Source organism: Sus scrofa, chromosome 12 (assembly GCF_000003025.6).
Source record: "Sus scrofa isolate TJ Tabasco breed Duroc chromosome 12, Sscrofa11.1, whole genome shotgun sequence".
Taxonomy (NCBI): Eukaryota; Metazoa; Chordata; class Mammalia; order Artiodactyla; family Suidae; genus Sus; species Sus scrofa.
This window is the reverse complement of record NC_010454.4, coordinates 13747493-13772022: the sequence shown is the minus strand read 5'-3', so window position 1 is coordinate 13772022 and position 24530 is coordinate 13747493. Positions and strand designations below refer to the sequence as shown.

Below are 24530 nucleotides of genomic sequence, written 5' to 3'. Positions count from 1 at the left end.
TTCAATTCAGCTGTCTGAGATGCATGGGAAGCACCCTTCAGAAAGAGCTTCTACTTTTACTACTGCCCAGCACACCTCATGATCTGTCATGATTCCTATCTGCCTGTGCTTATTTTCTCTTGTTTGTTGTCTGTCTCTAACTCTAGACAAACTTAAAGACACACTTAAAGAGCAAGATAGCAAATATTTTAAGCTTTGCAGCCCATGCAGACTCTGTCACAACTACTCTTACCCTGCTACTGTAGCACAAAAGCAGCCACGGATGGAGAGTATGCTAGTGCATGAGCGTGACTGTGTTCCAATAAAACTTTATTGACAAAAAGAGGTGTCAGGCTGGAAGTGGACCATGGAGTGTTGTTTGTCTATCCCTGCCCTCAACTGCATGGTGACTGACTAGGACTGGGCCTGGGGCTGTCTATACATAGCACCCAAAAGTACCTTATGTGGCAGGCACTGAATGTTTGTTGAATGGCTAAATAAGACAATGGATAGCACTACAGAGTTGGGTTCAGAGTCCATTTTATAAGGAAATCTCTTAGCAAGTTTTTTTCTCTCTTTCTTTTTTTTCCTTTTAGGGCCACACCTGTGGCATACGGACATTTCCAGGCTAGGGGTCGAATCAGAGCTACAGCTGCCAGCCACAGCCACAGCCACAGCAATTCGGGATCCGAGCCTCATCTACAACCTATACCTAAGCTCGTGGCAATGCCAGATCCTTAACCCACTGAGCAAAGCCAGGGATTGAACCAATATCCTCATGAATACTACTCAGGTTTGTTACCACTCAGCCACAACTGGAATTCTGTCAAGGGTTTTCTAAAGTTAGGTTTACTGAGATATAATTAATACAATAAAATTCACTCTTTTTATGTGCACAGTTCAATGTATTTGGATATCCAGTTATTTAAACTAGAACACCTAGAGAACATTTCCTTCTCCCCCAAAAGTTCCCTTGTACCCCTGGCCGTATCTCTCCACCCTCATCAGTAAAATGAGGGGATTAGACAAGATGAATTCTTGGGTTCTTTCTATGACTTTGTATCTCTAGGATTGGACTCCAGCCAGATTTTTAATGTTCTCCCGATATTTATCATAAAAATTGGATGCCGCAAGGTAGAAACATATTGGACAGTGGTCACTTTGCTTATGACCCTTTTAAATCCTGAAAAGAAAAATAGTATTTCCCCAATGGAAGAAAAAAACACCCACATAAACAGCTGAGCCAATTCGGGGGGCGGGGGGATTAAGATGGCGGAATAGAAGGACTGGAGCTCAACTTCTCTCATAAAAACAACAAAATTACAACCAAATGCTGAGCAACCTTCAACTAAATGGACTGGAAACTTTCAAAAAGATATCCTACTCCAGAAGACAAAGAGGAGGCCACATCAAGAGATAAGCAAAAAGCTTTATGGAGGTGGAGAAACTGGGGTTCAGGTCACATTTGGCCAAGTGGTGGTAGAAGGATTTCACCACGGATAATTCCCAAGCTCAAGTCTTATCCCCAGTGAGCATGACAAAGTTTATCACAAGAATGCTAAGAGCTGAGCAAGAGCCCTGACTAGGACCCTGGGAAACCTCTAAGGAGCTTTCTCCTATTCAGACCCTCAGGAAGCAGCAGCTTCAGAACTGTTGGGTCTGAGGTACAAAGCCTCAGCAAATCTGTGTATGAAGCTTCTGTGCTTCAGATGAAATTCATAAAGGAATCTCATATTGACAAACCATTCACAGAAGGCTAAGAATTTTGGTTTTAAGTTAATAATTCTTATCACACAAACAAGACATCTCCTTTACAGCAAAATTAAAATGCAAAGAAAATATTTTGTTCTTTTTTTTAATGGCTGAGTAGTATTCCATTGTGTATGTATGCCACATCTTGATCCAATCATCTGTCGATGGACATTCAGGTTGTTTCCATATCTTGACTATTGTGAATAGTGCTGCCTTACTGTACAGCAGAAAATTGACAGAACACTGTAAACCAGCTATAACGGAAAAAATAGAAATCACTATAAAATTAAAAAATTTAAAAAATTAAAAAAAAAAACAGTTGAGCCAATTCAGGGAATTTCTAGAGAAAATATAGGCTTTTCTGGTGCCTTGACTGAGAAGAAACAGCAAAGACATTTAATTCATCCAAATCTAGGACACACTAGGATAAATGTCTTATGAATATTAGATTTTGGTTTTGAATTCAGAAAAAAGCCCCTGAGCTTCATGATAATGGTTATACGAATCCCTGAAGGTATGATTAAAGGATCTATATTTATTTAGGTCAGATAAAACACAAAAAATCAGGAATGAAATTATACCGAAATTCTTCCATGTTATGTGTATAAATAGTTTGTTCCTTTTCATTGCTAAGTAGCATTCCACTGAAAGGATATACCACTATTTGTTGATACATTTCCCTGTTGATGGACATCTGTTGTTTCCAGGTTTTAAGTCTTATGAACACACCAGACGCAGTCTTAATTCTTGTCTTTACTATTTATTAACACTTCTATTCTCTTGCAAAAGCACCTCCATACTTAGCCATGGGTTGATAACTGGTGAGGCTGGGTGACGGTACATGGGGAATTATCACATCATTCTATTTTTGGGTAGCTTTAAGCTTTTTCATAATAATAATAAAGAAATTTAAGCACCTAGTAAAGTGTCTTTTTCTGTCAATACTAAAAATATTCACATAATTCTATAGTTGAATAAATGGGTACAACTTTAGTGTTTTATTTTAAAAAGGTTTAAGTTTGATTCCCAAATGGTCAACTATAATCATGGGGCGTGTTTTCCAAAAATACAAATTCTTTATCCTCGCCTCAGAAGTACTGAATCAGGTCACACTATCAAGTCATTCTTATATACAGGTGGTTTGGAAAACAGAGAATTCTCTCTTTCTGAATTATCTAGCCTCCAATTTTGGTTTGGAAAAAGAGGAACAATAAATTTCATTCCCCCACTGCCATCTCTTTCTATTCCTGCACTTTCCATTTCTCCTCCATCATTCTCAAACTCTCAGATATACTGAAATTACCTCTAGACGCCAGCTAACTGCAGAGGAAAACTGATGGAGAAACAATAGAGAGGAACGAGAAAGAAATCTGCACATGGGAAACAACATGTAAAAAGGGAAAAGAAATTTAAGTAAAAGGAGAAGTACTTGAGGATATGAAAAGTCAGTCTTTATTGTCTTCCAATTTCTTCTCTTTTGAGGTTAGAGTCTCCATAAGGTCACAGGAGATCAGGAGCATAATTACAGGGATGCAAATGAGTAAGGAGTTATTGAGACTTCAGGGTCTGGTTGAGTTGGAGGACGCAGTTAATGCTAGGCATTCTAGGGTTAATGACGGGAGCACCTAATTTTGTGGGTACCTGTTTGGAATTTTGACCCACATGTCCTCTTCTCCCCTGGATAAACCACCTGATCCTCACATACACATTAAACTTGTCCAGGCCAAGTCCTGTGCTAGGTTTGGAAACATTTAATAGTCGGGAAGTAGCACTTTAAAAAATTTTTTTTACTGTGTAAAAATACATAGTTGTTTTTTTATTATATAAAAAGTATAGTCGATTTACAATGTTGTGCCAATTTCTGCTGTACAGCCAAGTGACTCAGCCATATATATACATATATATATACACACACACACACATATATATATATATATATATATACACATTCTTTTTTTATATTCTTGGTCTATCCCAGGATAGAGTTCCCTGTGCTCTACAGCAGAACTCTGTTGTTTATCTTTTCTAAATGTAATAGTTTGCATCGAGTAGGAGTGGAAGTAATGAGTACTTACTGAGTATCTACCTCGGGCTAGGCAAAGGGTGAGGCACTCCAAAGATGATCTACCAACGAGGCTTCTTATTTTATAAAGACATCTGTGAGTAACGGAAAATTTACTTGACTTGTCTACGATTATAAAGATGGTCCAAAGTTGAAGTGAAGATTAGAAACCAAGACTATAGGACTCCCTAGACCATGGTCTTTCCAGAGGAAACATAGTAAACAGTAAAAGAGCTTGGGCTCTGGAGTCACAGTATCTGGGTTCGAATCCTGGCTCTGCCATTTACTACTTCCGTGACCTTAGGCAAGTCATTAACAGCGTTGCGCCCCTGTTTTCCCACTTCTAACCTGGGGCGCGGTATTACAATCCACCTAGTAGCATTCTTGTGTGGATTAAACAAATTAATATGCATGATTTTCTGGCCCATAGTAAGCACCCCCGAAATGATAACCATTATTACTCTCTGTGGGAGGAATAAAGGTCAAGCCAACCTAGTTCTGACCTTGGGCACACAAGTGCTAATAACTAGTTGTCTCAGTGTGTTTGGGCTGCTGTAACAGAATACCATGGGCTGCATGGCTTACAAGCAGAAATTTATTTCTCACAGTTCTGGATGCTAGTTCAAGATCAAGGCACTGGCAGATTCAGCGTCTGGTGAGGGCCCACTTCCTGGTTCCTAAGTGGCTGCCTTCTCTCCTTCTCCTCATGGGGAGGAAGGGCTGATCTCTTTTGTAAGGACACTAATCCCATTTGTGAGGGTTCCACCCTCATGACCTAATCACCTCTCAAAAGCCCCACCTCTAAACACCATCACACTGGGGATTAGGTTTCCACATATGAATTTGGGGGGAGGCAGGCATAAACATTCAGCCTATGACCCTGGTCATAACATCAATGAGACCCTGAGACTGAATGGCCTCTTTATATTAGATTTCAGTTTATTTATTTTTTTTAATTCTATATCTCATTTTATTTTTATTTGTTTTATTTTTTGTCTTTTTTAGGGCTGAACCCGTGGCATATGGAGGTTCCCAGGTTAGGGGTTGAATCAGAGCTGTAGTTGCTGGCCTACGCCACAGCCACAGCAACGTGGGATCCAAGGCTGCATCTGCAACCTACACCACAGCTCATGGCGATGCTAGATCCTTAACCCACTGAGTGGGGCCAGGGATTGAACCTGCATCCTCATGGGTGCTAGTCAGATTTGTTTCTGCTGGGCCATGACAGGCACTCTGAGTTTCAGTTTCTTGAGTGCCCCCCTAGGGCTGGCGCATCTTGCCATTATCCTTGTTCTTCCCAATCCTCACTCCTGCTTTATAACTGATATCCTGTCCCAGGGTCCCACTGCAAGCCGGAACACTTCCCCCACGTGCTTCTCTGATGCTGCCAGGCAGGCTGCCTGCATCCCCGCCTCACCTGCTTTCCAGAGGCCTTTCTTCCCCTCCTGATGACCATGCCCGTTGGCAGCCACCTTCTTGGACCATGCTAGTTGTCCAGCATAGAGCTGGTGTGTGGTCCAGGGGTAACTCCCTTTAATCATAAGCGGTACATCTGTCCCGCCCAGAAAGCATTTCCACCTCCTTCATGGTTCTGAGTACCACCTCCCCAACTCTGTATCAGTCAGCCCTTTCACACGATGCTATAGGATGAGATAGGGTATATTTCTCATCATTGTGGACAGAATTTTGTCTTAGGGAGTTCCCATCGTGGCTCAGTGGGAATGAGCACGACTAGTATCCATGAGGATGCAGGTTCGATCTCTGGCCTCGATCAGTGGGTTAAGGATCTGGTGTTGCTGTAAGCCATGGTGTAGGTCACAGATGAGGCTTGGCTCTTGCATTGCTATGGCTGTGGCTGTGGCTGTGGCCGGCAGCTGTAACTCCCATTCGACCCCTAGCCTGGGAACTTCATATGCTGCACATGTGGCCCTAAAAAAAAGATAAAAAAAAAAAAAAAAGGCTTTCGTCTTAGTATAACTATTCTACACTAATATGTGGGTTCCAAGAAAGAGAAGCATTCCTTTCCCCTCAATATCCTGATTCTGCCAACGGCTACACTGTACTTGCTCCAGACCCTACGTAAGAAATAATAGGCTGGCTGCTTTCACGAGCAAACACACACCCTTATTTGCTATTAGCAAAAGCTTCACCACCTCAGCCAGCCAAAGATCTCTTTAAGCCTCACACTAACATTTACAAATGTAAAAAGATACTAATTGGATGCTGGGTTCTCCAGCTATTGTCCTTTTGCTTGTTTAAAACAATTCTTATTAATAAAATATCAGAAGCCTAAAAGGCAAATTTCACTTGCAAATACTTCTTCTTTCCTTTAGGTAATGACTTTTCAGAAAGACACTAAAGAAATAGAATGTTTAAAAACTGAGTTTTCCCAGATGTAAACGCGTATACATTGCTGATAGAAACATACATATTACACTCACTTTGGGAAACACGTGCATAACTCTACACTCCTAGGCACAGTCCCTAGAAAGGCACTCTCATACGTGGGTGTTCAAACACGTTCCCAGCAACGGTGTTCGGAAAAGTAAGACTCTGGAAACAACCCAATGTGCATGGATCAAAGAAGAAATTAAATACATTATGGCAGATTCAAATGAAGGATACTATACAGCCAGAAAAATGAATAAATTATAGTTCTCTGCAACAATCTCAGGATCAAAATGGTGAGGGAAAAAAGATCAAGCTCTGCACTACGATCCAGAAAAAGAGTCTTTTCAAAAATGGTGCTGGGGAGTTCCCTTCATGGCTAGCGGTTAACGAACCTGACTAGCATTCATGAGGATGTGGGTTCGATCCCTGGCCTCCCTCAGTGGGTTAAGGATCTGGCGTTGCTGTGACCTGTGGTGTGGATCATAGACACGGCTTGGATCCCACGTTGCTGTGGCTGTGGTGTAGGCCGGCAGCTGTAGCTCCGATTCGATCCCTAGTCTGGGACCCTCCATATGCCGCGGGTGTGGCCCTAAAAAGCAAAAAATAAAAATAAAAAATGGTGCTAGGGCAAGTGGATATTCACATGCAAAAGAATGAATCTGGACCCTACCCTATACCATATACAAAAATTTACTCAATATGCACCAAAGACCTGAATGTCAGAGCTTAAAATTCTTAGAAGAAAGCAAAAGTGCAAATCTTTGTGACACTCAGTTAGGGAATGATTTCTTAAATATGACACCAAAAGTGCAAGAAAACAAAGAAAAAACGGACACCTGGGACTTAAAATTTAAAACTGTTGTGCCTTAAAGGACACTATCAAGAAAGTGACAGGACAACCCATAGATGAGAAAGTTTTTGCAAATCATGTTATCTGATAAGGGTCTAATAGCCAGAATATAGAAAGAACTCTTACAACCCAACAATAAAAAGACACACAACCAGAATAGAAATTTCACCAAAGATACACAAAGAGCCAATAAGCACATGAAAAGATGTTCAGCATCATGGAAATGAAAATCCAAACCACAATGAGATCCTTCTGCACACCCACGGAGGATGACTAGAAGCAGAAAGTCAGAAAGTGCTGACTCGGAAGTAGAGACTCTGGAACACTCATACGCAGCTGGTAGGAATGTAAAATAGTGCATCAGCTGTGGATGATACTTTGGCAATAAGTTAAACAGAATTTCCAGAAGTTCCCGTCATGACTCAGCAGTAAGGACCCTGACTAGTGTCCATGAGAATGTGGGTTCGATCCCTGGCCTCCTTCAGTGGGTCAGGGATCCAGCACTGCCATGAGCTGTGGTGTAGGTCGCAGACATGGCTCAGATCCTGTGTTGCTGTGGCTCTGGTGTAGGCCAGCAGCTGTACCTCCAATTCAACCCCTAGCCTGGGAACTTCTCTATACTGCCCCTGCAGCCCTAAAAAAAAGCAAACAAACAAACAAAAACAGAATTTCCATATGACCCAATAATTCTATCTCTGGGTATATATCCAAAAGAAGTGAAAACTGGCAAGTGTCTGTGTGGTACCAGGATCTGGCATTGTCACTGCAGCAGCTTGGGTCACTGCTATGGCGTGGGTTCAATTCCTGGCCCATGAACTCCCACATGCTGCGGGTGCAGCCAAAAAAATTTTTTTAAATAAAAATAAAGGAGTTCCATGATGGCTCAGCAGGTTAGGGATCCAGCATTGCTGCTGCTTATGGCGAGGTTTTGATCCCTGGCCCTGGAATTTCTGCATGCCCCAAACTGGCAAGCCATTGAAGACTACCTCTTCTGTGCTGCCACGTGTATAGAGAACCTGGGATCAGCGAGGGACATGTAGAGTGTGAAACGAACCTGCATCATTCTACTTAAGCTGGGTAATGGGCTCATGGGTATATTGCTTCATATCTATTCAGTGAAAAAAATGTGAAAGAGAAATAAATATACTTTTTTCTGTTTTTCAAACCACAATCAACACAAAAATTTGATCTAAATTTGTTTATTTTTATTTCTATTTATTGTCTTTTTAGGGCTGTATTTGCAGCATATCAAAGTTCCCAGGCTAGGGGTCAAATCAGAGCTGCAGCTTCAGGCCTACACCACCGCCACAGCAATGCGAGGTCCCGGCAGCATCTTCGACTATGCCACACCTTGCAGCAACATAACCCACTGAGCAAGGCCAGGGACTGAACCCACATCCTCATGGATACCACTCAGGTTCTTAACCACTGAGCCACAAGCTGAGCCACAAAGGGAACTCTGCATCTCAATTTAAATGACTGGAAGTTGGTAGTCAACCTCAGCTAAGCAACCATAGCATGCAAAACACCATCAAAAAAAAAAAAAAAAAAAATACATACCAAAAAAACTCTTGGGAGTTAAAAAAAAAAAGAGGCAATGACCATCACATCCTTCAAGGAGCTCATAATCTAAAGCATGAGTAGCTACCAGGTCCAGAAAGCCTTAAACCCGCTTCCTCATGGAATCATTTCAGCAAAGGTTTCGTCATTCCCAACGCCAGCTATTATTAAAGACTCCATTTCATACAATTAAAACATTAAATATATTTTACTTTCAGAGTTTCATGTTTTTATTCTGAAAAGTTGTTTCATCTCCCTTTCATAAATCTGCTGTTAAGCACTCAGGATAAAGTGGAATTAGAGCATAGCGAATTGTAGAGAACCTATTTAGGAGACTTGTTTTTTCTACTTGAAGTATAAAATATCTTTAAAGCCAATACTTAAATGATATCTTAGATTATCACACATTCTTATCTAGGCTCTATTTAGTTTTGGAATATTCATAGAATGACATCTTGAAGTGCCTTTTTTTGCAAGACAGAGTCTAGATAAACACAGAAGCTTTCTAAAAACAATTAAGGTTTCCCTCAAGATTTATAATAGCTGTAAGGTTATCTAAAATTATATCTATGCATCCAGTTTTTAGCAAAGATCAGCAAATACAAACAGTTTTAACTCAAGCACTCTCTTTCCATTAAAGAGGTCAATATTTTTATGTTATACCACAGTTTCTGGGATATATACTCCAAAAATGTATCCTTCCAGCAACTAATTCTGGAACACATATCCATTTTAGGATCAACTATTTGAGTTAATACATTTTCCTTGATAATGAAGGAATGTCAACGTCTTTTTGGCTCTGGAAAGTCTGATGTTATTGGAGAAAGCAAGTGGAATTTGTAGCCAACGTGCCATGGATTGGAATTCGACTCTGCCATTGCCTCTCCGCATGCCTTTGGCAAATCCTGTCATGTGACATCTGTAAAATGAAGATGATAGGATCCACCCTGGAGAATGACTGCATAGATGAAAGGAGATAATTAACACAGTGGTCCCAGCACACTATGTGTTCCAGAAATGTTGGCCCTCCGTGTTCTCTCCTGTCTTGTGAAAAAGACAAGGGAATGCCCACATAAACAAATACACAATTTCCATTAAATGTTTGTACACACACGCACTCACACACACACACACAAATTGGCTTTGCCATTTACTAAATTTTCTTCTCTGCATGGTAAATTATAATCTTGGTTAAAGTGTTTCACAAAATATCTCATGAAAGGAGTTCCCAGGCTCAGCAGAAACGAACCTGACTAGTATCCACGAGGACGCAGGTTCGATGGCCTTCATCAGAGGGTTAAGGATCTGGCATTGCCGTGAGCTGTGGTGTAGGTCGCAGATGAGGCTTGGATCTGGCATTGCTGTGGCTGTGGTGTAGGCCGGCAGCTGCAGCTCCCGATTTGACCCCTAACCTGGGAACCTCCAAAAGCAACAGGTACGGCCCAAAAAAGACAAAAAAAAAAAAAAATCTCATGAGAACGTTGTTTAAAAAATTAAAACTGGAGTTCCTATTGTGGCTCAGTGGATTAAGAACCCAACATAGTGTCTATGAGGATTCGGGTTTGATCCCTGGCCTCACTCAGTGGGTCAAGGATCTGGTGCTGCCACAAGCTACAGTGTAGACCTGTGAGCTGAAGCTCCGATTCAACCCCTAGCCTGGAACTTCTATATGCCTCAGGAGTGGCCATAAAAAGAAAAATAAATAAATAAATAATTTAAAAAATGAAAACTCATGAGGAAAAATGGAGAACAATCCATTCTTAAGCTTATTAATACAACCAAGGGCTTCATCGCTATACCCAAGTGCTTAGCGGTTTCTGCAACCAAGGTAAGCAGCTATGACCTATATTTTATGATGTGGATGTGACTAAAAAGTCAGCAGGTTGTTGGATGAAGCCAGAAAGGCACGCTTATCACATCTGCCACTAAGCTAAGAGGAGCAGCTCACACAGAAAATAACAGAAGCAAGAATCAAAAACATTTTGTCAAACTTGAAATCAGCAGACACCATTCATCACATTTACATTTCAAAGTCCTACGGTAATGGCTCTTGTTGCTATAAGGCTGCTTGTTTTCATAGATCTCAGACACCGGATGGAGAGACTTAGCTTTGCCAGGAGATCACGTGGATGAGAACAGGGTGAACCGATCACCTTCCCAGCCAGCAGTTTGCTGCAGCTTCCAAAAATGACAATGCTAAACACTAACGCAGCAACATGGCATGAGGTGCTGAAGTAACAGTTCCCATATTTTCAGCCCTGGCCCTCCGATATTCTTGAGCCAAACCTGGCCCGCACCTGTTTTGGTATGGCCCACGAGCGACAAATGGGTTTTGTGTTTTTAAATGGTTGAAAGAAAGCAAAAGAATAAATTTCATGACATGCGCAAATGATATGAAATTCAAATTTCCAGGTCTATACATAAAATTTTATCAGAACACAGCCATGCCTGTTCGTGTATATATCGTCTCTGCCTGCTTTTGTGATGCAAGGTCAGAACTGAGCTGTTGCAAGAGTTGTTGCAACCTTACGGCCTGCAATTCTAAAATAGTTCTATCTGGCCTTTTACAGAAAAGGTTTATTGACCCTTGCTCTGGAGCACGGCGTTCAATATTTTTGAAAGGGCAAAAACAGAGGAGATCCACGTCCATGGGGGTGGGAAGGGACTCGGGAAACTCTTTCTTAAGGTGAATTGTCGAGGGGATTGTGGATATTACGCCAACAGAATAGAAAATCAAAGGACAACATTATAGTTTTCTTTAAATATTATAGTTTTCTTTAAAGAGCCTGCATGGGGAAGTGGCTTGTGTTTGTGTAACTATAGAAGGGAAAATGACAAGTTCTAGAGAGGCAGACATCAACTAAACATTAGAAAGAGTCTTCTCTCACAACGAAGTAGACAATCACAGAGGCCTTATCGCAAGACAGCCAGCACCCCGCCATGCTGGTATTTAAGCTAAAAGGCAAGGTGAGAGCCATGCAAGATGACAACAGAAAGGATTCTTACAGTGGGTAGGAAGCTGAACTGTTTCAATACTCATGTTCTCTCTACAATTTTATCTCAGAAGAAGAAAAGGATCAGAGCTCCTGCTGTGGCAAAATGGGATTGGCGGGCATCTTGGGAGCACTGGGACAAAGGTTCAATCCCCGGCCAGCAAGTGGGTTAAGAATCCAGGGTTGCTGCAGCTGCGGCTTAACTCGGATCTGATCCCTGGCCCTGGAGCTCCATATGCCACAAGGTGACCAAAAGTGGGAAAAAATGAAGGAAGGAAGATGCAACCAAGGTAAGCATATGGGAAGGGAAGGGAAGTGAGAGACAGAGAGAGAGAGAGAAGGAAGGAAAGAAAGAAAGGGAATGATCATAAGGAGTTCCCTGGTGGCCTAGTCAATAAAGGATCCTGCATTGTCACTGCTGTGACCAGAGCCACAGCAGTGATGTGGGTTCGAGCCCTGGCTTGGGAGCTTCTGCATGCTACAGGAGCAGCCAAAATAAATTTAAAAAAAATTTTTTTTAATTTTTTAATAAAAAATTTTTAAAAAGAAAGAAAATGGGAGTTCCTGTCATGGCGCAGTGGTTAACGAATCCGACTAGGAACCATGAGGTTGAGGGTTCGGTCCCTGCCCTTGCTCAGTGGGTTAAGGATCTGGCATTGCCGTGAGCTGTGGTGTAGGTTGCAGACGCGGCTCGGATCCCGCGTTGCTGTGGCTCTGGCGTAGGCTGGTGGCTACAGCTCCGATTAGACCCCTAGCCTGGGAACCTCCATATGCCACGGGAGCGGCCCAAGAAATAGCAAAAAGACAAAAAAAAAAAAAAGAAAGAAAATGATCATAAGCAACAAATGAGAGCTTAATGACAGATCAATGGAAACAATTTCTACTATCGCATTCAACTATGGACAGTCCTTGCATGGAAATATATATTCATACATGTACATGTATACATATATATGTGTATATGTACATATATATGTAAACAGTGCATTAAAAAGAGGCTTATTTAAATAAAGAGCACATTAGCTTTAAAAAGAATCACATTAAAAAAAGAAGGGTTATTTTTAGAAGGAGGGTTCCAATTACAGAAAATAAGGAAAGGACATCCACTGCTACATACAATGAACGGAAATCTTTCCTTGTGGAGAGGAAATCAGCTTGGCGCTGCCTGAAAAGGGGGAAAAGTTTTAACAGGAAACGGGAGGAATGTGCTAAGGAAAAAAAATGTGCTGAACTACAAAATACAGTAAAGGGCACAGTGGCGTGATCACTGGCACTGGACTTGATAAAGTAGTTTTATAAACAACATCACAAAGCACAGCCACCTGTTAAGCTGTTATTTTGGCCCATCTATTTCCAATGGCAATCTCGACACCCAAGCAAGAGACACACCACCATAGCAACATAAACATCACAGTGCTGGAGAACAAAATTTTAGGAAGCAATTTATAGCCTCTGCAGGGCTGGAAATAAACTAATCCTTAAGCATTTGTTACTATGACATAACGTTCCCGCAGGACAAACTCAGGACCTTTGGACACCCCAGGATTTCCTCGAATGGGCCGTTTGGAAAGTAGAGACTCCAAAATGAATACTTACTCGATGGTCTTCTAAAATAAAGGTATTTAAAAGTGTGAGCCAGTGTCATTTCATGCACAGCTCAGGGAATGCCCGAGTATCAGGGATTCATACAGCATCCACAGATGGCTAATCAGTGCTCTCCCTTGTTTGCCAAATGGACTTCCACATCCTGTGGTCAGCCCCTGACGGAGGCAAAAAGAGGGGTATTGAAATCCTCCTGAGCCATAAAAAAGAACAAAATTGTACCATTTGCAGCCACATGGGTAGACTTGGAGGGAAAATGAGATAAGACAAATACTGTATAATATCACTCACGTGGGAAATCTAAAAAGTACAACAAACTAGTGAATAAAACAAAAAAGAAGCAGATGCACAGATCACAGAGAACAAACCAGTGGTTACCAGTGGGGATGGGGAGGAGGGGTGATTTGCAGTGGGGGGAGTGGGAGGTACAAACTACTGGGTATAAGACAGGCTCAAGGATGTATTGCATGGCATGAGGAATACAGCCAATACTTTGTAATATCTGCATATGGAAAGTAGCCTTTAAAACTGTGAGAACTGCGAGCTCCTGTTATGGCTCAGCAGGTTAAGAACCTGACTAGTATCCCTGAGGATGCAGGTTCAATCCCTAGCCTTGCTCAGTGGGTTAAGGATCCAGCACTGCTGCACGCTGTGGTATAGGTCGAAGACGTGGCTCAGAGCTGGTGTTGCTGTGGCTGTGGCGTAGGCCTGCAGTTGCAGCTCCAACTCAACCTGTAGACAGGGAACTTCCTTATGCTGCAGGTACGGCCATAAAAAGAAAAAAAAAGACAAAGAAAAAAAATCATATGAGAATTTTAAAATTAAATTAAAAAAAAAGAGGGATATTTAAAATTGAGAGAAACAAGGCACAGGAAAATCTGGCCTTCCTAAATCAATTTGCAGTTATCACATAGCAAGGCCTCATCTCGTTCTAACTCCTCACCATACTTCACCACCCTAAGCCAGAAACCCCAAGATGGGACAACATAGGTACTTTGGCTCTGGAAAATAAAATGCAAAGGAAAGGGTAGAGGAAAATGAAAGAAAAATCATGTTTGAAAGTGATCAGGCCTCTTTCAGGGATGACACTCCACATGAGAGGTGAGGGAATTACCAGGACTTCAAACCTGAACTTTCTGAGGTATGGCTGATTCGCATTTTAAACAGAGCCAACCAAAGGGAAAGAAAGCGGATCATCCAGCTTGCAGATGAGATACGCCCAAAAGGTGTGGTGATGCAAAGTGAGTCTGCATCAGGGTAAACAAGTTCCATCCCAGCCTGGGGATCTGAGAGACACCCAGGGCGGATCCTGAGCCCAGTGGGCAGAAGCACAGGCCCGGGTTCCAACCTGGAACCACAATCCATTAGCCCTGGCCACCACTTCTAACTGCCTCTTTTCCCTTTACTCGTCTTAATGATTCTCAGAGACAGATGCCTATGAGGCCCTTGGGCGGATCCTTCTCTAGATCCACGGAAGAGACGGTCCGAAGGCCAGGACAACAGTGAATGAAGTTCTGCAGATGAAAAATAGACAAACCTACGATGAAGCTTCTGTGAGGTGGGGATTTGGCTGCTTTTGCTGTAAGAACCATCCTGAACCCCTTTAAAAAATAAGATGGTTTCTGACCGGAATAGCCCACATTTTTTTAAATTTATTTTTTATTTATTTATTTTTACTTTTTTTTGTTTTTTTGCCTTTTTTGTCTTGCAAAAAGACAAAAAAAAGAACCCCCAAAAGGGTTCTGGCAGAAGGCTGAGCACTACGTAAATAATGACTAATTTTAAATATACTTGACCCTTTTGGAAGTGTGTTTCTTGAAAAGGCTTAAGGGGATTATTCCATTTGGACAACGAGTAGCCTAATTACTTTTTTTTTTCAAAAAACAACCACCAAGCTCCTTTTCCTCCAATTTTGCCAAGAAACTCTCTAAATACACCCATCTCTGCAACAACATGTCAGACCGGGAAAAAACATAATTACACTCAGCTGCATCCAAGTTTCCATCAGACACAATCCAAAAGAGGTGAACTATTGAATCCTGAATCTAAAGGTTTTTCATTTTGGACACGATGCCTCTTTATGAGCAGCCAAAACATAATATCCCCCAAAAAAGAGCATCCGTCAGAACCTTCAATAGTCCAGGATTTGGGTCCCCAGTGTACCCATACAACCTGTACCCCCAATGATGAAATACAATTCTAGTTACCAAAACTCTCTGCACTCGAGAGGGGATTAAATAACTCTATTTCGTATCTTTAAACCTGTCTCGTTGAGCAAAAGAACCATCTATTTTCACAGCACCTTTCAGGTACTGAGAAAACCACTATTATCTGCCGTGTCACTTTTACTGAAACAGTCCAGAATGATGCTAAGTGTTAGGTGATATGAAAGGCCCTGTTTGTCTTTGCATCTGCCCTGGCATCATCATTGTGACTTCAGATCCGGATAAACTCCGCAAAATGTTCCCACTAAAGGACCATGTCACGAGGATGTGAACCCTAGGGAACTCGCGCATTTCAGAAGACAGGCCCAGAGGCTCAAGAACAAACTGTAGGGACAATCCCTGTCTTCAGAACTACCTGTCCACACATGCAGGTGATTACAAGTCTTGTTTTCTCAACCATCCAGCCAGTGTTGTTTTTCTATTTGGCTTAACTGCTAATTACCAGTTGGTGTTTTTTTAATTGGAGAATAGTTGATTCACAATGTTGTGGCTAATTACTAGTTTAACAAGAGTTCTGTTTTCTGTGACTGTTTTGCAGATGTCTAATATTTCAGGTGCATTAGAGAGTAAACAGACATCGGTAAGGTGTCCTAGGCACACTGGAAAGTGGTTCTCAGGCTGAAGACCCGCATTTTTCTATATCCCACTACTTTCTTGGACAGTGCAGGACACACACGGCTCCTTGAGCAGGACCGTAATGCTAGAAAAGCGAAGGAAATCCGGGTTGTTGGCTAGTGAGTTGAAAACGCTCTCTGCAGACATTGCTGAGAGAATTGACAAGAATGAAAATGTTACCATGTTAATTTATTAATAAGCCATCACGAAGACAAATTTTTCTTCTCCCAAGTTAAATATTTATCAAATCCTTAAAAAATAGTAATAATAATAAAAAAGCAGTTCTCTTGTGGCACATGCTAGCATCGTCATTGCAGCGGCTCAGATCGCTGCTGTGGAACGGATTCAATCTCTGACTCGGGAACTTCCACATGCTTCTCCAGGCATGGCCAAAAAAATAAAGAAATTTAAAAAGTTAACATTTTAACTGTACCTCTTTATTTAGAAAAAGGGTCCAATTAATGTCTGTTTCCACCTACAGGAATAAAGCATTATCATTAATCACATATTGTGTCTTCAACTTTAATAGAAAAACACTTGTCCGTGCCAACTCTGCTTGAAATACTTCTAAAATGTGCTGGTGCTTCTCTGGCCTTAGTAAGTATTCGGAACAAAAATGCCCTTTTACTGTTAAATGACAAGACAGGAGGACTCTTGAATTAAAATTGTCAAGTACTTCGGCTGTTGCTGCCATGGTATAGGTCACAGAGTCATGAATGCCACCCAAAATATGGATACAGGTCCATCATATCAGTGTCAAATCCCTCCTTTGTTTTAATTTCTTTTTTTTTTTTATTAAGGGCTGCACCCAAGGCATATGGAAGTTTCCAGGCTAGGGGTTGAATTGGAGCTGCAGCTTCCACAGCCCGCCACATGCCCGATCTGAGCTGCGGCCGAGGGCTGTGACCTATGCTGCAGCTCGCAGCAACACCAGATCCTTAACCCACTGAGCAAGGCAGGGATGGACCCCATGTTGTCATGGATACTAGTCGGGTTCTTAACCCGATAAACTGCAATGGGAACTCCCAAATCCCTCCTTTGAAAGAAGTCAGAATTCAGAAAAAAAAGTTCCAGTTAAATCCCAATATATTGAGTTTGTTTCAGGAAATGATGTGAGTGTAAGTTACAAAGTAATATAACCCGAGCTTTAAAGGGAAGAGGAAAAAGGCTGACTGTATATCTATCATAGACAGAAGGCAGAAAGGTGGTTGCCATGGGTTGAAGGGTGGTGGATAGACAGTTACTGTTTATGGGTACAGAGTTTCAGCTTTGCAAGATGAAAAGAGTTCTGAAGAAGGATGGTGGTGACAGCTGCCTAACAATGTGAATGCGCTTAATGCCACCAAACTCTACCTAGAAAAATGGTTACGATGGCAATATGTAATATGTTTTACCATAATTCTTTAAAAATTATTACTTTAGAGAGTTTCCTGGTGGCGTAGTGGGTTAAGGATCTAGTGTTGTCGCTGCTGTGGCAAGGCATCGATCCCTGGCCTGGGGAACTTTTGCATGCCTCAGGTGCAGCCAAAAAAAAAAAAAAAAAAGGAGAGCATTATTTTAAAAAAATGACCAAAAAAGAAAAAAACAAAAAACAAAACTGACCAGAATGTACGCATCCAATTAAGTGTGGTCCCCTTCAAATAGTTCATTTTAGGTGACCACATGTTTAGTTCCAAAGTGTTGACACAAAGTAAAACATCTCTGCTGTGGAACTTAAGGCAGGGTTTGTTTGGATTTTTTTTTTTTTTTCATAGCTTTTAACATGCCTGATAATGGGAAATGCCTTCGGAGGACCATTTTTAATTTTGAAAAAAACCTTTTACAGCTCTGTTTTCAAAATAACAATCCTATCAAGTTAGGTTTTCTTTTAGCCCACATGAAGCGTGGCTCTCAGGAAACACTAAGAAGTTGTGCGTGTGGTTTGGAAACTGCCTCCGAGGCAACGGTGAGACACAAGGTTTCAAGGAGCAACCACCTCAGCAGGAAAGAAAAATACACAACACTGAATAATACATTTCGGTCATTCTTCTGCCTTCCAGTTCGATTACCTCCAAAGAGTTTTAAGTTTATGACGAAATGTACCAAAAACATGGTTGTCACTTTGTTCCCATTGTTATTTACAGATACTAATTTTCAGAAACCCGCAGGTGCTCACCAGTGAACATCTCTGTGGATGCTGTCTGTGAAAGCCAAAGGTTTTCACTGCCATTAAAAGGAATAATTTCTGAAAAGCGTAGGGGTGGTTCTCTTTTTAGAGCATGAATGACGAAAGTTATTTTTCAAAGAGGAGTATGATTCACTTATCAAAGTTAAACTGAGGAATGTCACTGAGTTTAATACTTGGGTAAAAATGATCATTCAATAGGAGATAAAACTTACGGACCACTCTGCTAGCTTAACTGGAACAGAAGAAGTACCTTCCTCCAATGATTTCCTTGGATAACCCTGAATAAGTTATTCAGTCTTGAAGAAACTGGGGAGGAGGGGGCGCGTGTATGTGTGTTTATTGGGATAGAACTATACAACCTCTAATGCTCCTTCCAGCTCTGGGACTCTAGGGAAGGCAGAAGTGAGAAAGCACAGAGCCTGGGCTCTGTAGTCTGATCAGCCTGGGCATGAATCCAGGTCTACCACTGAGTAGCCAGGCAAGCTAGTCAGTGGTAGCATCTGTAAAATGGGAGGATAACACTCAACACACGGGACCATTACAAGGACTAAATAGACCAGAAAGCACTCAACAAATGTTCATTTCTCTCTGTTCCTCCTTGGCACCGTGGAACTTGACTGCTAGCAATCCAAGCAGAGAAAACAGAAAGGAAAATTTTATAACGCTTTCCAAACAGAAACGTTTCATGGGACACATCGCCGAGGTACACAGTGCTGACTATTTATTATGTACATAGAAGCAAGGTGACTGCCAGGCTGCACTCAGCCAAGACCTTGTGACACTGGGTGACTGTCTAGCTCCTGACTGCTGCCATGGAGAAAGTCAGGGCAAGCAACTTTCACAATCTGTGTAAGACACAAAGGCGGAGGTGGCTAAGATAACCAAAAGCAACAGGGCAACCCTGTGCTTTCCAGGTACTATTCCGTCCTCCAAGATAAGTCTCGTGTCGTGTGGGCACAACATTCATTAACAGGTCCTATCACCGTCTATAAACTGTCTATACCAGCTGGAAACACTTTAGCCAGAGAGTCAGGAGAGGAGGGAAACCTGGCCCTTTTAAGAATCAATTAATCCATCAACCCCACCATGATGGGTAAAACTAGAAAATACTCAAGAGCCTTGGGGAATGCCAAATAATCCAACAAATAAAACCAAAAGCATTTGAAGCTTTCAACAACTTAATTATATGAGCATCCAAGTTCACGGTGACATTTCATTCTTCCCCCACCCCGTTGACACATTTTTTTCTGGATAAACACACAGATCAGTTAACTGGGGTGCAAAAATACACAAACTAGGGCTTAGAAACACCTGGATCTGACCGTAATTCCGCACATATAATCAGCCCTGAACGTGTGTGTAGGTGACATGGGGTGGGGAGCAATCTTGGGGAATTAGGTGCTTAGATTAGGTGCTTAAACAATGTTATTAGAGTTGTCATCAAATTACATTTGTTTAGCTAATCTTACTTCTCTAGGTGATTCATCCTGGGAAAGAAACAACACCCTCAAGATGGTCAGATAGAATTCTAAAGGATTAAAGGATGAGGATGTTTTTTCTTTGCTCAGGAACAACAGCAATTCTAGAGGGCCTTGCTTCACCCAAACTTAAAAGAAGCAAAAAGTAAAAAGAAATGAAAAGTAAGAAGATTTAAAAAAAAAAAGAATCATTAGATTCAGCTGATCAAGATATTACGTTAGCTACTTGTTTCGATGGATGAGTCGACTTCCACTAAAGTCTAAAAAGGAGTTTTAAGAGCAGCCCCCTTTGTCAGAGTGCTGGGAAATTAAAGAATGACTCACTTTAATACTTGATGTCAAAACCGTGGTGAGCTCTGGCTGTCATGTTTCTAAATCAACAAACAGCATTGTATGATGTTGCTCGGGCTGCCAGCCAGGAAGTGACGGGTGACCCTAGACTCCTTTCACCGTCACGGGTAAAGCCAGGGGCCAGGTCCTGTGCAGAGGGTGCACCTCCTCTCTCTGCCATCCTGGGAGACTTGCCCGGCCTAACGTGGCATGGTTTTTGCCATACTAGACAGAGACTATTGACACACAGTTTAAAGAGCCATTTAGCCTATGTTACGACATCCCTGATGGAAAGTTTTTTTTGTTTGTTTGTTTGGTTTTTTTTTTTTTGTCTTTTTGCCATTTCTTGGGCCGCTTCCCGCAGCATACGGAGGTTCCCAGGCTAGGGGTCCAATCGGAGCTGTAGACACCAGCCTATGCCAGAGTCACAGCCACGCAGGATCCGAGCCACGTCTGCAACGTACACCACAGCTCACAGCAATGCCGGATCCTTAACCCACTGAGCAAGGCCAGGGATGGAACCCACAACCTCGTGGTTCCCAGTCGGATTCATTAACCACTGAGCCAAGACGGGAACTCCCCTGATGGAAAGTCTTAAGGACATTTGCCAGAGCTGCATAAAGCAGAGGACTCAACTTCCATGTAGAACCATCCCGTACAGAATGCATATTCTAGGATTCATTCTATTCTGCCAGCACAACATTTCCCACCCGAAGTGCAGAGAAAGCAGAGGAATGTACCTGGAGCCATAGCCAGAAAGATTTACTACGGACTCTAAGTTCCTTCCATTAGGGGTTCCAGGGGGGCGGGGCGGGGGGGGTCGCTGTTTGAGATGGTCGTGAAATCTGTCCTTAGCGCTCTGCAGTTGGCCACAGGGTAGCTACTCAAGTTCCGATTACGTTTTTCTCCCTAAGTATCAAATTCTGACCTTAAATTGTGGTCATTCTGGTCCAAATCTGGTAGAATTTTCTTTTTCCCCCACACTGCTGCAAAAGACAACACACTCCCTTGGAAAGCTGTCTAAATTCAAGACAACAGAATCATCTCCTTGCTGGACAGGGACCCAAATTTTCCAGGGTCCGTACTCATAATTCAAATTCAGCACTTTCGTCAATGGATCTCTCTCAGAACACAGATGTGTACTCGATTCTGCTGGAAAAATCCATACATACATATCTTTAAAAACAAAACAGGAGTTCCCGCTATAGCACAGTGGGTTAAGAATCCAACTGCAGCGGCTAGGGTCACTACAGAGGGGTGGGTTGAATCCTCAACCTGGTGCAGTGGGTTGAAGAATCTGGCATTGCCACAGCTGCTGCATAGGTCACAGCTGTGGATGGGGTTTGATCCCTGGCCCAGAAACTCCCCATATGCCACAGGTGTGGCCATAAAATAAAAAAATAAACAATTTTTAAAAAACAGCTTTATCAAGATGTATTTTACATACCAACTCAATGGTTTTTAATATATTTATACAGAGTTGCACAACCATTGCCATATCTATTTAAAGGTGACAATATCAAGGAGCTACATCCAGTGCTATCAGGAGCTACATCCCTGTGCTATCAGGGAGCTACATCCAGTCTCTTGGGATAGACCATGATGGAAGATAATATAAGAAAGGGAATGTACATATGTATGACTTCACTGAACAGCAGAAATTGGCACAACACTGTAAATCAACTATAATTTTTAAAAAGGGGGAAAAAGACAATAGTGAGGAGTTCCCTGGTGGTCTAGCAGTTAAGGACCTGGCATTGTCATTTCTGTGGTTCAGGTCACTGCTGTGGCACAGGTTTGATACCTGGCCTGGGAACTTCCACATGCTGTGTGCTTGGCCAAAAAAAAAAAAGGAGTGGCCTTTACCTCTTCAGTCTCTTGAACTTCTAGAAGTGAATATTTCCAGTGTATCCTACGGTTTATTAGCCATGTCACACTCACTAACGTTATTTTCGGTCTTGCTGGCTTTGGCACCTCTGGACTAGCATTTCTCAAACTTTGTTCCCAGGAAAAATTAATTTCCAGGATAAAAGGATTCCACGGTCAAATGAACTTGAGACAGGCTAGGGTAAATAAAGTCACCATGACCTATGATAAAGGACTTGTCAGAGCCTGTAGTCTGCAGAGATCTTCTTTCATTTATTTAGCTACTATTTATTGAGCATCCACATGCCAAGTGCTGGGGTTACACCAATGAACAGGACAGACAGGGTCTCTCTTTTCCATCCGTGGTGTGGATCTTGCATTGCTGTGGCTGTGACGTAGACCAACAACCATATGTCCAATTTGACCCCTAGCCTGGGAACTTCCATGTGCCACAGGTTCAGCCCTAAAAAAGAAAAAAACAAAAACAAAAACAAAACCTTAAGCAGTGTGAAAGAAAACACTTAGCACCAGCTTTCCTAAAAGGTTCCTATTTTTCTCAGGTTCTTCCCATCCATTCATTCAGCAAGCATCTGCTGTGTGCCAGATCCGAGGTTTAAGCCGTGGGGCTATGGTATCCAATATGGCAGCCACAGGTGGCCCCTTGAGCACTGCAAAGTGTGCTGCAAATGGAAAATACACACCGTATTTCAAAGACTTAGCATGAAACACAAATAAAAGGTCTTGTCAGCATTTTCTTATGTGGATTAGATAGGGATGGAGATGGATGACAAACAAGGAAACAAGTAAGCACAAATTAAGATAAATGCAGAAAGAATAAATGCTAGGACAGAAATAAGTGCAAAGATAGAGAATAACAGGGGGAAGCTGTTTCATATGGCATGGTCAGGAAAAACTTTCTGAGGAGCTAACATAGCCACTTATAAACCTGCAAGATTGTTATAAACTGTGAGGTTTGCACACAACTGCACCAAGGGCTGGGGAACTTGAGGGGGGTGACAAAGGTCAGCTGCAGGGCGTGGCACTGTTCCCATTGGGTTCCATGTAAGTAGCGCCCCCTGAAGGTGGGCACCCCTGTTTGTATGAACTGTATTTTAAGTTGGAGGATGGATGGTGTCAAGAGTCAAGCTTCCGAGATGATTTTTTTTCAAAACTGACATTTTCCGGATACAATTTGCTCTCCCATTTTAATAGTTATAACACACTTGGACTTCATCTGCCATGTAGCCTACAAAAAAAATCTCCGCTTGGGAATACCGCAAAATTCCTGATTTCAAGCATGAGACACGGAGGGCAGGCAGTTGGCAGTCTGTAATCTGAAATTCTTTTTGTCATCTCCCAGTAAGCTGAACCTGCTTAAAGATATGGAAAACCTCCCTGACTTCTTGCTACAAATCAGCTGGCTTCTGTATCTGTCTTTTTCTCCGAACAGAGGCAGAAGTGTTAGCTAGTTTTCAAAAAAAGTCTTCTGAGTTACTTGACCATACAGACCTCCAGGGCACAGAAAGCAGGCCAGAGCCCCCAGAGGCCAGCGAGGGCACCTGCACCCTCACTCAGGCAGCTAAAGCAATGAACCTCGACGTACTTTTCCAGTAATCACTGCCCCTGAAAAACACATTTACTGGGCACACCCTTTTATATTTAAAAAACAAAACATCCTTGTGAACGCTCCGCCCTACACACACACACACCACACACACACACACACACACACTTCCCCAATTGACACTCTGGGGCAAGGAAGAGATCTTAAAGAGGCTAAGTGTTGAAAACATATTATTATTTTTTTAACTACTTATAAAAAATAGTATTCTCCATTCACCTGAATTGACAGGCTTTTGGAAACGAAGATGCCTCGCTTTCTCTGAATATGTAATAATCAGACACGGGTTTTTAACTTGAATCTTAAGAGCCTTCGGAACTCGCTCCGTGTCTTTCTAATGAAAAGTCAAAGTTAATTACTACCCACTTTTAACTAGGGTTTTGTTCACTTTTTTTTCCAAAGGTCAGAAGCTGTTTCTTGTGATGGGCATTCATACCCAAATCACAGGGGAAACGCAGGGTCCTTCCTCCGCAAAGTCACGTTCACTGACCCGTCGGAAGACAGCACCTGCTCCTCGTTGTCGGTTCCATTACTGGTGGAAGGTTTGCACTGATCCACTGACCTGCCCCCACTTCCCCGGTGTCCCTCGCGACCAAGAAAGGAGCTTTGGAAGGTGGCTGGGCAGCAATGAGCAACACTGTTCCCTGACCAGGAAACAGGCAAGAGAACCCACCCGGATCACCCAGAAATCACCACCCTGGCCTCTGTGGCTCTCAATGAGGCTAACAGGCAGGAGGAAAAAAAAGTCAAAATAGGGCTCACTCTTAAAAAAACATTTCCAAAATTATGTTTCTTCGGAACCCTGAAGAAAGTGTATGAGATTAATCCGAAGAGGCTTTGCATTCGGGGAGGATCGCTTTATACAGAAAACAAAATGTTGGAGTTCCCGTCGTGGCGCAGCGGAAACGAATCCGACTAGGAACCATGAGGTTGCGGGTTTGATCCCCAGCCTCGCTCAGTGGGTTAAGGATCTGGCGTTGCTGTGAGCTGTAGTGTAGGTCACAGACACAGCTCGGATCCAGCGTTGCTGTGGCTGTGG

General features: G+C 42.3%; 1 protein-coding gene across 2 annotated transcripts in view; it reads right to left on the bottom strand.

Moving 5' to 3' along the window:
• Positions 1–24530, bottom strand: part of PITPNC1 (phosphatidylinositol transfer protein, cytoplasmic 1) — a 278500-nt gene that overhangs the window by 247672 nt on the left and 6298 nt on the right.